Here is a 12819-nt window from a genome sequence, read left to right on the forward strand (position 1 = left end):
ATTGTAAAGAAGAAAACGCGCAGCCAAAAATTTTGCATTTGTACTTCTCTAAAACCTTTTGCAAAGGTGCAGATAACAGCTTAATAAAATAACAAACCTTTTGCGATCGGTCTGTGATAGTTTCCATCGACGTCTAGTCTGCAGAGCTGTTGCCGCTTTTTGTCCAGGTCTTCGAGTACTTTTCGGGGCATTTGAGGGCGATGCGCAGGTCTTGTTGGAAAATAGCTTACAGACCCACTTCGCTTCAACTATGCGACAGCATACTCATATAAATCCAAAAAAAATTATTTGAATGGTCATTATTGCGTCACCAAGGATCACGCATATTTTCAACTCTCATATGCTCCATACACTCCAGGCCTCTTTACAGCCACATCATACCACCATTTAACACCGTTTAAGACGAAGTCGAAGACGAGGTGAAACAAGTAATGCCAGATTTGAGATTTGTCTAGACTGTTTTCAGGTTGCAAAGGCATTCGCTTAGTGGTGATGTTCTCACGCCATGAAATCCAACGAATCATAGTTATCCTCATATGTTTGTTATCAAAGATTTCGTCATGGTGGGGAAAAAAAGTGGCCCCAGTGCCCATGTGCTTGCGCATGCTAGATCTGCCTCAGAAGAGCACTATTGTCGTGCCTGCATTTTCGCGCGCAGCCAGTTCATTAAAATAATCATGCTCACGTTCTGGTTGGTATTAATTTTTCCTACATCACCTAGCTACGCAAAACCTTATCTCGAGGCCAGGAATAACGATGTGCAGAGGGATTAGAACACGATCTATAAGTCACCGGAGTTACTATAGTTCAGTTACTCGTATAGCATCGTTGCGTCACGACATATTCTTGCTCTTTTAGGAGGCCGAATAACCCTCATAAACACGAGCTGGGCGAAGGCGGGTAATTTAGCTCGATAATCGACTGCGCTTCTCACTACAGCTACCGTCAAGTCGCTTGTTTGTCTTTTTTTCTTACTTCTTTTACTCTTTACACTCAACTTCGTCCCAAAAACATTTGGCTTTCAGTTGCCCCTTGCTTCAAAATCTCTTCATGCCACCAAAGGTGCGACACACTAAGGCGTCTACCGAACGGCCTTTACAGGAGTTTTTTTTTTTTAAAGGTTCAGTGACAACAACTATATCTAATTTCGTTTTCTGTAAAAATCGGTTATGTTACTCTTTCTCGGTATACGTGTATGTATTTCCGGCAGCAGAAGACGCATTTGTTGTTGCGAATTTTGCCGCGGCGGCTGCGTTTTTATGGAGGAAAAACGCTAACGCGCCCGTGTGCTGTGCGATGTCAGTGCACGTTAAAGATCCCCAGGTGGTCGAAATTACTCCGGAGCCCTCCACTACGGCACCTATTTCTTCCTTTCTTCTTTCACTCCCTCCCTTATCCCTTCCCATACGGCGCGGTTCAGGTGTCCAACGATATATGAGACAGATACTGCGCCATTTCCTTTCCCCAAAAGCCAATTATTATTATTATTATTATTAAAAATTTCCCCTCCACACAATTCAAACTCGTTACGCATACATCGAAAATGCCTCCGGGATCACCGTTTCGAAGTGAAAGGTAGCTTGTCTAGCCTCCGGGATCCATACTTAAAAACGGAGTCGACGCAAAGAGTTCACTTGTAAAATCAGCCGGTGATGGCGGCACTGTTTTTCATTTTTTTCCTCCTTTTCTATCTTATAAAATCTCCGTTTCCAGTTACAGTAGCGCCTTTGTGATTATAACAAGGTAATGCAGCAATGCATGTCAAATTCAGTTTTTCATTAGTTTTCCCTTCACAACCAAGGCATTCGTGATATCTCTGTAGTTGCTCTTTTCCTCAGTACAATCTATAGGTGCCGTTTCATTGTGTGTGCACTGTTGACACCGGCTGGTAAGGAAGCCTAAAGTCTATCCAAACACTGTGCTTAACTTAGCATGAAGTTTACTCCCAAACCCATCACTGCAGACCGTTAGGACTTCACTCATTCACGGCTTAGAACGCGTTTGTCTTGCACATAACACCAAATTTTTCCATTTTTCCATATTAGAAACCGCCCCGCCGCGGTGGCTCAGTGGTTAGGGCGCTCGACTACTGATCCGGAGTTCCCGGGTTCGAACCCGACCGCGGCGGCTGCGCTTTTATGGAGGAAAAACGCTAACGCGCCCGTGTGCTGTGCGATGTCAGTGCACGTTAAAGATCCCCAGGTGGTCGAAATTACTCCGGAGCCCTCCACTACGGCACCTATTTCTTCCTTTCTTCTTTCACTCCCTCCCTTATCCCTTCCCATACGGCGCGGTTCAGGTGTCCAACGATATATGAGACAGATACTGCGCCATTTCCTTTCCCCAAAAGCCAATTATTATTATTATTATTATTAAAAATTTCCCCTCCACACAATTCAAACTCGTTACGCATACATCGAAAATGCCTCCGGGATCACCGTTTCGAAGTGAAAGGTAGCTTGTCTAGCCTCCGGGATCCATACTTAAAAACGGAGTCGACGCAAAGAGTTCACTTGTAAAATCAGCCGGTGATGGCGGCACTGTTTTTCATTTTTTTCCTCCTTTTCTATCTTATAAAATCTCCGTTTCCAGTTACAGTAGCGCCTTTGTGATTATAACAAGGTAATGCAGCAATGCATGTCAAATTCAGTTTTTCATTAGTTTTCCCTTCACAACCAAGGCATTCGTGATATCTCTGTAGTTGCTCTTTTCCTCAGTACAATCTATAGGTGCCGTTTCATTGTGTGTGCACTGTTGACACCGGCTGGTAAGGAAGCCTAAAGTCTATCCAAACACTGTGCTTAACTTAGCATGAAGTTTACTCCCAAACCCATCACTGCAGACCGTTAGGACTTCACTCATTCACGGCTTAGAACGCGTTTGTCTTGCACATAACACCAAATTTTTCCATTTTTCCATATTAGAAACCGCCCCGCCGCGGTGGCTCAGTGGTTAGGGCGCTCGACTACTGATCCGGAGTTCCCGGGTTCGAACCCGACCGCGGCGGCTGCGCTTTTATGGAGGAAAAACGCTAAGGCGCCCGTGTGCTGTTCGATGTCAGTGCACGTTAAAGATCCCCAGGTGGTCGAAATTATTCCGGAGCCCTCCACTAGGGCACCTCTCTCTTCCTTTCTTCTTTCACTCCCTCCTTTACCCTTCCCTTACGGCGCGGTTCAGGTGTCCAACGATATATGAGACAGATACTGCGCCATTTCCTTTCCCCAAAAACCAATTATTATTATTATTATTAAGTCATTCATTTTCTTTCCTCGCCTTCGATGTTTTGACCCGCACACCGCTGTCTCGCGCATTCTTAGAAAGAAGCTCTTCTTAAAGAGACGCAAATTAGAGAGGAGATAACGGTGCGGGAGTGTTCGCGGCTGTATAAAAAATGGGTACAAGCACTGAGAAACTCTGCCCAAAGAGCGCCCCTGATAGAACACACGATATCCAACAAAACAGCCTCCGCCGAAAAAAAAAAAAACGCCACACAGGGCGTTGTAATCGTCCGTAGTGACCTTATGGTGTACAGAGTGAACAGGTGTCATACCAGCGCGGTTGTTCGCCCTTGGCCTTGGGAACCTTACCGTATATGCTTTAGGGCGGTGTTGAAGGCACTAGATCAACTAAATGTTTGCCCCAGAAGAAAATTAGAGGCGCCGGACTTAACACATGACTCTTTACAGGGTCAGATCCGTTACAGACATCAATAAAGCACCGTCCACGGTGCATTCTCGTATTAGCGACGCTGTTAGTGGCGGGAATCCTTATCGTGTTTACAAGGCGTGGGAGGCGTTTCCCATTGTTTCATCACTTGGTCAATTTACGTCGTTATTCGTTGAAAAATGATGCCACCTGCACTAATGTTTCTAAAACCTGCTTTTTTTTGTTTACGTCACGTAGTATACGTTGCAGCCCTTTTCTCTGGCGATTAGTGAGATTGTGGAAGCGGGGAAAAAACTGCGCCCTGCGCACGCGTTAATAACACATTCCTGACCAACGAATCAAAACAGACACGGATAATTGTTCCCAGATCAGCATTCTCAAGCTAGCTTTCTTGTTGACAACTCGGACAGCATTATATACCTCCTCAGCCGAAGCCGACCTTTGATTTGCTTGATATTTTTGGACTTCAGTTTCATTCCATTATCCCGCAAGAGTTCGCGGTAATCTTTTCGCGATCGAAAGTTAATAGCCTTGTTTTTAATGTCGTACTGTTGTTGAGGTCAGAGACATCCATTACAAGTTTGGCGTTAAGCTGACGTTAAAACGAACGCGATGTTCTACAATTAGCGCGCTGAATCAAAACCCTACCCCGACACCACGAGCGCGTAGCGTAGAATACGACGACGTTCACAACTTCCTCGTTGTGCCTAAGCCGAGAACGCATTCTGTGATGCTTATCCGTACGACTTGTGGCCACTTAGGGTGATTCACTTCTTGGGAAGCCTGTACGCTTGGGTTCAGTCAAGACAGGCCCAACCTCGAGGCTTATATCTCGAGCCTAACACTCCCTTTGCCTGCGTTATTGCAACAGGCGACTAGGCGGCTCTGTGCCTAAATTGAGTTGGGGAACTCCCGTCATAACAGACGTCTGGTATACCGGGCGATTCTCGCTATGGCATGACGTTCCTCGCATCGACTGATGGATCGTTCCCGGCGACTCGCGTCGGCTCGCAGTCTGTATAATGTCGCAGACAAATTTGCCACGGCTAGTTAGTCGTTACGGCTGTCCGTGGTACAGTGGAGTGCGTTTCGCGAGTTCAGCGTTCGGCACGGTTTGTTTTTCTGGCGGAGAATGTTATTGTTGGGGATCGGTCCCAATGTTTCGGCCCTTCTTATTTCTAAGCCTAGATTAGCAGCCATCGCTGCTCAAGCAAGAGATACAGAGAAGCTGTACATGAAATGAACGATGTATACGGAATGATTGCATCTGTTGCGAGGTGCTGTAGTAGTGTCCTTGGTCTAGCCTTGACCTTGCGGAGTCGAGGGTGAGAACAATGTAGTAGAGTAGTAGACTTAGAGGTGACTTACTTGGTACTCAACCTTGTTCTCATTGATGCTGCCCGGGATGAAAGGGGGGGGGGGCGAGAGTTTACAAGGACTTTACAAGGAGGTTTTAAAGTTTGTCAATCAATCCAATGTCCTCCAGATATAAGAATAAAAAGACCTGGAACACAGTTTATGGATAGTGGCACGTGTGTAACGAGGTCTATGTTGCTTTCAGTATGCTCGCTGTAGCAAATGCACTTTTCTGTAGTAACTACACAAAATTCAGCTCTTATACCTATACTGTAAACGCATCTATTGTTACATGTTGGTGAAAAACATTACAGAAAATCTGTTGTGGCGACTGAAAATTTTCACTTGTGTTTTTCGACTTGGCGATGCACGTGCCCGAGACACCGTAAGCTATTGCGAGTTTTAATTTTTATTGTCATCACCGCATACTGTGCGAAATTTCGATTCATTCTTTGTGAAACGGGTAGTTAGTCCACCAAACGCACTGTCAAACGCAACTCGCCAGTAAATGCCATTTATTTGCAAAAAAAATGAGCGTGAGGAAGCCAGCCAGCGCGGTAGCCGGGTGAAGAATTTTTGGAGAATCTAAGCGACGCAACGCTCTGTATATAGCTTTTTATTACTATTCGCAAAATCGCGGATAAAGTTATCATTTTGATTCTGTCCCAACACAAGTGGCTGTGGACGATGTTTTCTGCTCGCGCAGTGTATTATAGTGTCGTTGGTAGTCAACGTTTTTAGATAAGGGCAAAGAGACGCGAGCGCCATCTCTAGGATTGTCTCAGTACCACGTCTATTGCACCACGCCTGTTGGCTGCACTTGCTCACGTGGTCAGTTTGTTTCATAACTGTATTGCACTGGCTCACGCCTTGCATCGTCTGCGACGGGTGCGGCTGCTTCTAGCCGCACATGTAGCCGCGTTCGCTAGTGATGTTCACTGCTTGGATTTCGTCTGCGCAATGATAAGCTCGCGTGCGCTCTGCACCTGGCGTACCAGAGGGCAGGATGCTCGGGGTTGAGCTTTTGGGTGCAGATCTCGACCGAAACTGAAAGCCCTTCCGAGGTTCCACATGATGAAAAAAAAAAAAAAACACGACATGCCACTTGCCCTCTTTTTGTTTGGCTTGATAAAATTCTTCGCATGGGTAATATGCCGCTGTGCAGAGCAGTTTGCAGGTCCGCTTCGTCATGCTGAAGTCACAGTAACAGCACTAAATTTTGCGATATGCGGGACCCTTAATTAGTGCTCTCCTTGCAGCACCGAGCGCAGGAGAAAAGCACCTTATCAGGATATTTCCCCTTGCCAATTACCAGCTGTTTTAAGGAATAAAAGATTGAGAGGCTGACGTTCTCATAAGTAATTGAAACGCTTGCTGAATTACGCAGCCTCGGCCTGGGTGGAAATTCCCATTTAGTTCTTAAAATCACCTCGTTAATTACGAAATCTAATGTTTAGAAGCCGCCAAAACTGGATTTTAGGAGGCTAACGAAACTTTCCCCGGCATGCATGCAGGTATATACCGTTAAAGAAGCCCGAACGAGGTTTTAAGCTTCCATGACGGAACACAGCATTCCCTCACTATATCGGCCCCTGAAACTTTGCACAGCTTGGAAGTCGCAAAGAAGCGAGCAGCCAACGCGTCTTTAACACGCCCGGCTAAAGTTATGGCTTTAAATCCAATAAATCGTCTTGTTTCTTTAGTACAAAATAGATAAAGGCGAGAACTACGTTTGTATTCCTTAAATACGTTTTCTATGCATGCGAGCCACCGTCCCCTGCGCTCGTTAGAGTAGCAGACGACGCGCTCATCCTAAAGCGACCGCAGCGCCACCACCTAGGCGGCGATCTCATGGGTGCGCGCCGCTCCTTGGCGCTCCGCCCTTATCTAAAAACGTTGCGGGCAGTATATTTATGCTCGTAGCGCCGCTGCGTAGCGCAGGTGGGCCTTGTATCTAACGTGTAGCAGCGCCAGACGTGATGAAATACGGTTATAAATTGGCTGGCGGTTCAGCACTGCTGAGCCCGAAATACTGTACGAAAGCACATTGAGCCACCCAGATTTTCGGGTTACGTGAGCCAAACCCGCCGTGGGGTTGTCCCCGGTCGGTTCTCAACGTGGGTCAACTCAATTTTCAGATTTTCTGGGGGTGGGCCACCAAATTTCGGGGGTGGGCCTACCCTATTTTTGGAGGTGGGCCAATTCCATTTTGAGACTAAGTCAAACCTGTGTTCCACACTAGCACACTCTGACTCGCGGGCATTAAAATTCGACCAAGGTCATTCCAAAAGGCAAATTTCGGGTGCCCTATACCATATTTAGGACATGCCCCAAGTTCCATGTCATGTGTTGCCATCCTCATCCTCAAGGGCCATCCCCAAATTGAGTTTTGCTTGGTGTCCCACGAGTCGTTAAATCGGCCATGGTCATTCATTCCAAGGTTGGATTTCGGGTGGTCCTAACTATGCTTGAGACATGCCGCGTGTGCCATACCATGTGTTGTTACCATTACCCTGCAGCGCCATCCCCAAAATTGACCGTTGCTTGGTCCATTTCACCCGCCGCGGTGGCTCAGTGGTTATGGCGCTTGGCTACTAGTCCGGAGTTCCCGGGTTCGAACCCGACCGCGGCGGCTGCGTTTTTATTTTATGGAGGAAAAACGCTAAGGCACCCGTGTGCTGTGCGATGTCAGTGCACGTTAAAGATCCCCAGGTGGTCGAAATTATTCCGGAGCCCTCCACTACGGCACCTATTCTTCCTTTCTTCTTTCACTCCCTCCCTTATCCCTTCCCTTACGGAGCGGTTAAGGTATCCAACGACATATGAGACAGATACTGCGCCATTTCCTTTCCTTTTCCCCAAGACCAATTATTATTATGTGATCCATTTCCATGCACAACCATTCCCTTACTGAGTAGTAGCAGTAGTAGTAGTAAGTGGTTTTATTAAGACAATAATAAAAAGGAAGGAAAAGATTTTTGCTAGCCCCGGCATCTGCCATCGATACTGAAGCACCTGAGCTGGGGCAGCGCAAATAAAGGATAGCAGGCAGAATGGAGAAATGAAAGAGATGAGGGGCCGCGGCTGCCGTCGAGGTCCCGTCCAGCCTGGTGGGGACGGTGCTGTTTCGGCCGGCGAACCGGGGCACCGCCTTCACCAGGGAACAGGGCTGGGAGTTGGCCGAGGAGATCGGATCCCGCCCGGGCGTCCTCGCCGTCCGGGTAAACATGCGGCGGAATGTGGTGGCAGTGGACGCGGGGAGCAGCGATGCTCTCCAGGCCCTGCTAGCCACGGCCGTCATCCGTGGCGTGCCGGTCTGCGCCAAGGAGCCTCCTCCTCGGAATCAAAGCTCCGGCCTGGTCTTCGGTGTGGACGGGCGCAGGACGGCGGAGGAGCTGCTAGCGGCGGCGGAGTCAACGGTACCGATGGTGTCGGCGTCTCTGTCGGGCAGCACACTCGCTCTCCGTTTTGCGGCGCCGACACCCCCGGCGTTCATCACCATATTCAAGCGCAGGCTCGCGGTCCGCCCCTGCCGTCCCCGGCCGCTCCAGTGTGCCAAGTGCGCCAGCCTGGGGCATGCCACTGAGGTGTGTCGTGCTCCTGCCCGATGCACGCGCTGCGGCGGGCCGCACGAGCCTGGTACCTGCGCGAGCAAGCCCCGCTGCATTAACTGCGGGGGGCGGCACGCAGCCATTGACCCGGCGTGCCCGCACTGGCAGCGAGAGCGCCACGTGGCCACTTTAATGGCCACATCCATGGCACCGATGTCCAGGCACGTGGTCCGAGCCGTCGTCCAGGCTGCAAGCGTGGCCCCAGCTCAGCAACATCAGCAAGCGCCGCGCGCGCTTACTGAGTCAGGCTGAGACTTCGCTTTCTTTGCGTCAGACATCGTGGAAATCGCTAGAAGTGGTTTTGCTCTAAAACATGCGCCCCGCCGCGGTGGCTCAGTGGTTAGGGCGCTCGACTACTGATCCGGAGTACCCGGGTTCGTACCCAACCGCGGCGGCTGCGTTTTTATGGAGGAAAAACGCTAAGGCGCCCGTGTGCTGTGCGATGCCAGTGCACGTTAAAGATCCCCAGGTGGTCGAAATTATTCCGGAGCCCTCCACTACGGCACCTCTTCTTCCTTTCTTCTTTCACTCCCTCCTTTATCCCTTCCCTTACGGCGCGGTTCAGGTGTCCGCCAATACAGGAGACAGATACTGCGCCATTTCCTTTCCACAAAAACCAATTATTTAATTATATATCTAAAACATGCCAAATCTGTCCGAAGAGCAGCCAAAGAGCTAGTATCGACCTGGGGAATAAACAATGCCTGTGCCTTGATTCCATGGCCGCTGCAATCGCACGAGTTGTCAGAGGAGAGCATAATATTGGAAGCTCTAAAATACCTGATTAAGTGCGATTAGTCAAACAAACTCCTGATTAAACATGTAGATTCATGCGTGCAACGCCCCTTAATATCAGCAATTGCTTCAATTTGTTAAGCGTGCGGAGGTCATGGAAGAATTTTGGCCAACACCTGCATGGCAAGTTGCGCAACATTGTACGTCAGTTTCATTGACTTGCGCGAGCAGCACCACTCTTGGTTCATACTTACCTGGTGCCAGCAGTTCCGTGGTCAGGATGGCGGACTGCTCGGGTCGAGGCCGGTCATTGCACTGCGGCTGTGCTGAAGCCTGCCACTGCGCCCCCAAATCGGGGCAGGTGGGGCATTAAATTTTTGGTAGTGCGGGGAGTGGCGTTCGCGCCCTCCCCCTGTCATTGAAACCAAAAGAAAGAGTGCACACATTTACAGGTTTACACATATGGCACGAGGCGTGGGACATGCCTCATGTGCTCGGGGGGTATATTTAGTGAGTTTGTAAAGACAAGGTGCTTACCCGTCGCGGTGGGTCTGGGGTTAAGGCACTCGTTTCGATGGAGGCGAAACGAAACTGCGTCCATGCACGTTAAAGATTCTCAGGTGGCCGAAACTATTCCGGAGTCCTCCACTACGGCACCTCTTGCGCTCTTTTTTCTTTCACACCCTCTTTTATCCCTTCACTGACGGCGCGATTCAGGTGTCCACAGATATGTGAGATAGATACTGCGCCATTTCCTCTCCTAAAAAACCCAAGAAAAGGTGCTTTGAGCAATGGTCTGGAAGACCGACGTCAGACAATCCGGCGGGTCCAGGAATGAGCGCGAACCACAGGAGTTCTGAATAAGGATTCGGCTCACCTGACTCGTCCAGTATATAATTTTTTTTATCTCTTTGATTGAGATAATGCACGAGAAAACGACAATCGGGTTTGAGGAAAGGCAAGGCGCAGTGACTGTCTCACTTCTCGGTGGAGAGGAGAACGCAAGCGGAAAGTGCAGAAGGAAGGCAGTCATGTCTAGCAGCTACCCGGGTTCGAACCCGGTATGGGCGCCCCGCGTCTTATCGCTTGCGAGGGTTTAGCAAGCTGCGATGACAAGATGGGATCGTTATAACCCACACAGCGTTACAGCGCTGCCGCCGGCAATCCGATCTTCGCCTCCATATCAGAGGCTTCGAAAGTCAGCATCCAGCACTTAGGCACTGACCACTACGGGACCTCTTTCTTCCTTTCTTCTTTCACGCCCTCCCTTATCCCTTCCCTTACGGCGTGGTTCAGGTGTCCAACAATATATGAGACAGATACTGCGCCATTTCCTTTCCACAAAAAACCAATTATTATTATTATTATTATTATTATTATTATTATTATTATTATTATTATTATTATTATTATTACGCACAGAAATTTAGCAATGCTCGCTTCAGGCACGACGTCATGTTCTCTGGTTTACTGCAGTTCCCGGATTATGTTTGCTGAGAGCAAGAGCTGAAAGTATTTCATGCGAAAAATTAAATACAGGTGCGTCAAGACAGTATTTTTTTCACAGATTGCTGGGGCTAAGCTAAACTACAATTCAGTTCTGAACGGACATCACGAGTGAGACTGTGTCTACTTGGAGCGGGTGACGGTGAATCACAGCACATAAAGAAATAGGTGCCGAACTAGAGGGCTTCGGAATAGTTGCCCCATAGTTTCGGAATAGTTGGGAATCGTTAACTTGCATTGACAAGCACCACAATCGTAGTCACACTTGCCTCAAGGAGTCGAGTGCGAACTGCAGATTTAACGCACCGTTCGTATCGATAGACAAACCGATGGTGCTCATGCCGTGCCCTGAAGATGCCGCTTAATTAGTTTCACGATTTACGCAGCTTGTCGTAAAACAGCGCGTCTTTTAGAGCGAAAGCTCTACTCCTGCCGTACAAGGCTGAAGGTCACGTGGCTACGAAATTCGACCTTCAAACCAGGAGGAGCGGAGGCTTGGCTCTGACGTCATGCCACGTGACTCGCCACGCCTCGCCACAGCTGCGCGCGTTGAGCCGACGGCGCTTGCTCGCCTGGCAACTATCGAATCACGTGACTCGCTGCGCCTCGAAACAGCTGATTATGCGGAGAGAGATAGAAACTTTATTGTTGGAGAGGAATTCGTGGCACGCCCCTGAGTCCCCGCATGATCCCACTGCACTCAAGTGTTCATGTTCCCAAGGTCCATAACACTGGCAGCCCGGCCGGTGGCGATGGTCTGCACGGCCGGGTCCTCCGAGCGCAGCAGGGTCCCCCAATCCTCCCAGGTCATGAGGTCCTCTAGGCCGCGCGGGGGAGGGTCCGCCGGGCAGAGGGAGAGGATGTGGAGGGAAGAGGCGAATGGTTCTGGGCACAAGGTGTAGGCAGGAGTGGGGAAGGAGGGATGATAGTGGGCTAGGGTCAGGGGTGAAGGGAGGGTGTGCGTGTCTGCAGTCTGCGCCAGAGTGTCACGTGTTTGTTATCTAGGGAGAGGTGGAGCGGGGGGTAGAGTTGGCGCAAGGCTATGTAGGCCTGCGTTATCTCGCTGAACGAGTGCATTCGCTCCCTCGCGAATCCCCGATCTGAGACCACCTGAGCCCGGTTTAAAGAACTTCGGGCTAAAAGGTTGGCGGCCTCGTTTCCGGGATTCCTGCAGTGCGCAGGCACCCATATAAGCTAAGCATGGCGGGGTGGGAGTGCATTGGGTGACCCCGGTATGCCAAAAGCTCTCGCAGCTGCCGGAAATCGCGTGACGCGCCGTTCGCTATATATAAACGTGAGGCGTGTGCTTACATTCAGGAGTACAAGGGGGTCCCGGAGGTCCCCCTCCCGGTCCGAGGATTGAATAATGAAGAATAATGCTGTGACGTTATCACAGAGCTACTCAGAGCCGAATTGGACGTATACCACACAAATTCTTCATCAGGCACCGTGAACATCTACCTTGAACGATTAATAACTGGACGCCCCACTCCAGTTGTAACCTACACAGTGCTGTACGCGTGTGTGATTTAATTCCTCTAAAATGAACTAATCACGCGCACAACCTGGACACATTTCTTATTGTGCAAATAGTTTGTACATATTGCTTCTCCCCCTGTCCTCTATTCCTGTCCCCTCACCTCTTTCATTTCATTTCTCCATTCTGCCTGCTGTCCTTTATTTCCGCTGCCCCAGCTCAGGTGCTTCAGTATCGATGGCAGATGCTGGGGCTAGCAAAAATCTTTTCCTTCCTTTTTACTATTATTTTTAATAAAACCACTACCACCACCACCGTGAACATGCCCTCAGGAGAATTCAAACAAACATGAGTGCGTTTCCCAGTTTTGCGGCATCGGAGTACCACGAAAAAAAGAAATGAGCAAAGGAACACAGAGGCTTCACGAAGCGCTTATTTGTGGCGCCCTCTGTGTGCAGCGGTCTGAAC

General features: G+C 49.3%; 1 long non-coding RNA gene and 1 other non-coding gene across 2 annotated transcripts in view; both read left to right on the forward strand.

Annotated features, from left to right (window-relative positions):
* The window catches only part of LOC144134376 (uncharacterized), a 171904-nt gene that overhangs the window by 147321 nt on the left and 11764 nt on the right, over nt 1–12819 (forward strand). The gene's annotated exons all lie outside the window — the stretch shown is intronic.
* On the forward strand, nt 9615–9782 carry LOC144135597 (U1 spliceosomal RNA). Its single transcript, XR_013315543.1, has one exon. It is a non-coding gene; the product is annotated as a U1 spliceosomal RNA (small nuclear RNA).

Source organism: Amblyomma americanum, chromosome 5 (assembly GCF_052857255.1).
Source record: "Amblyomma americanum isolate KBUSLIRL-KWMA chromosome 5, ASM5285725v1, whole genome shotgun sequence".
In the NCBI taxonomy this organism is placed as follows: Eukaryota; Metazoa; Arthropoda; class Arachnida; order Ixodida; family Ixodidae; genus Amblyomma; species Amblyomma americanum.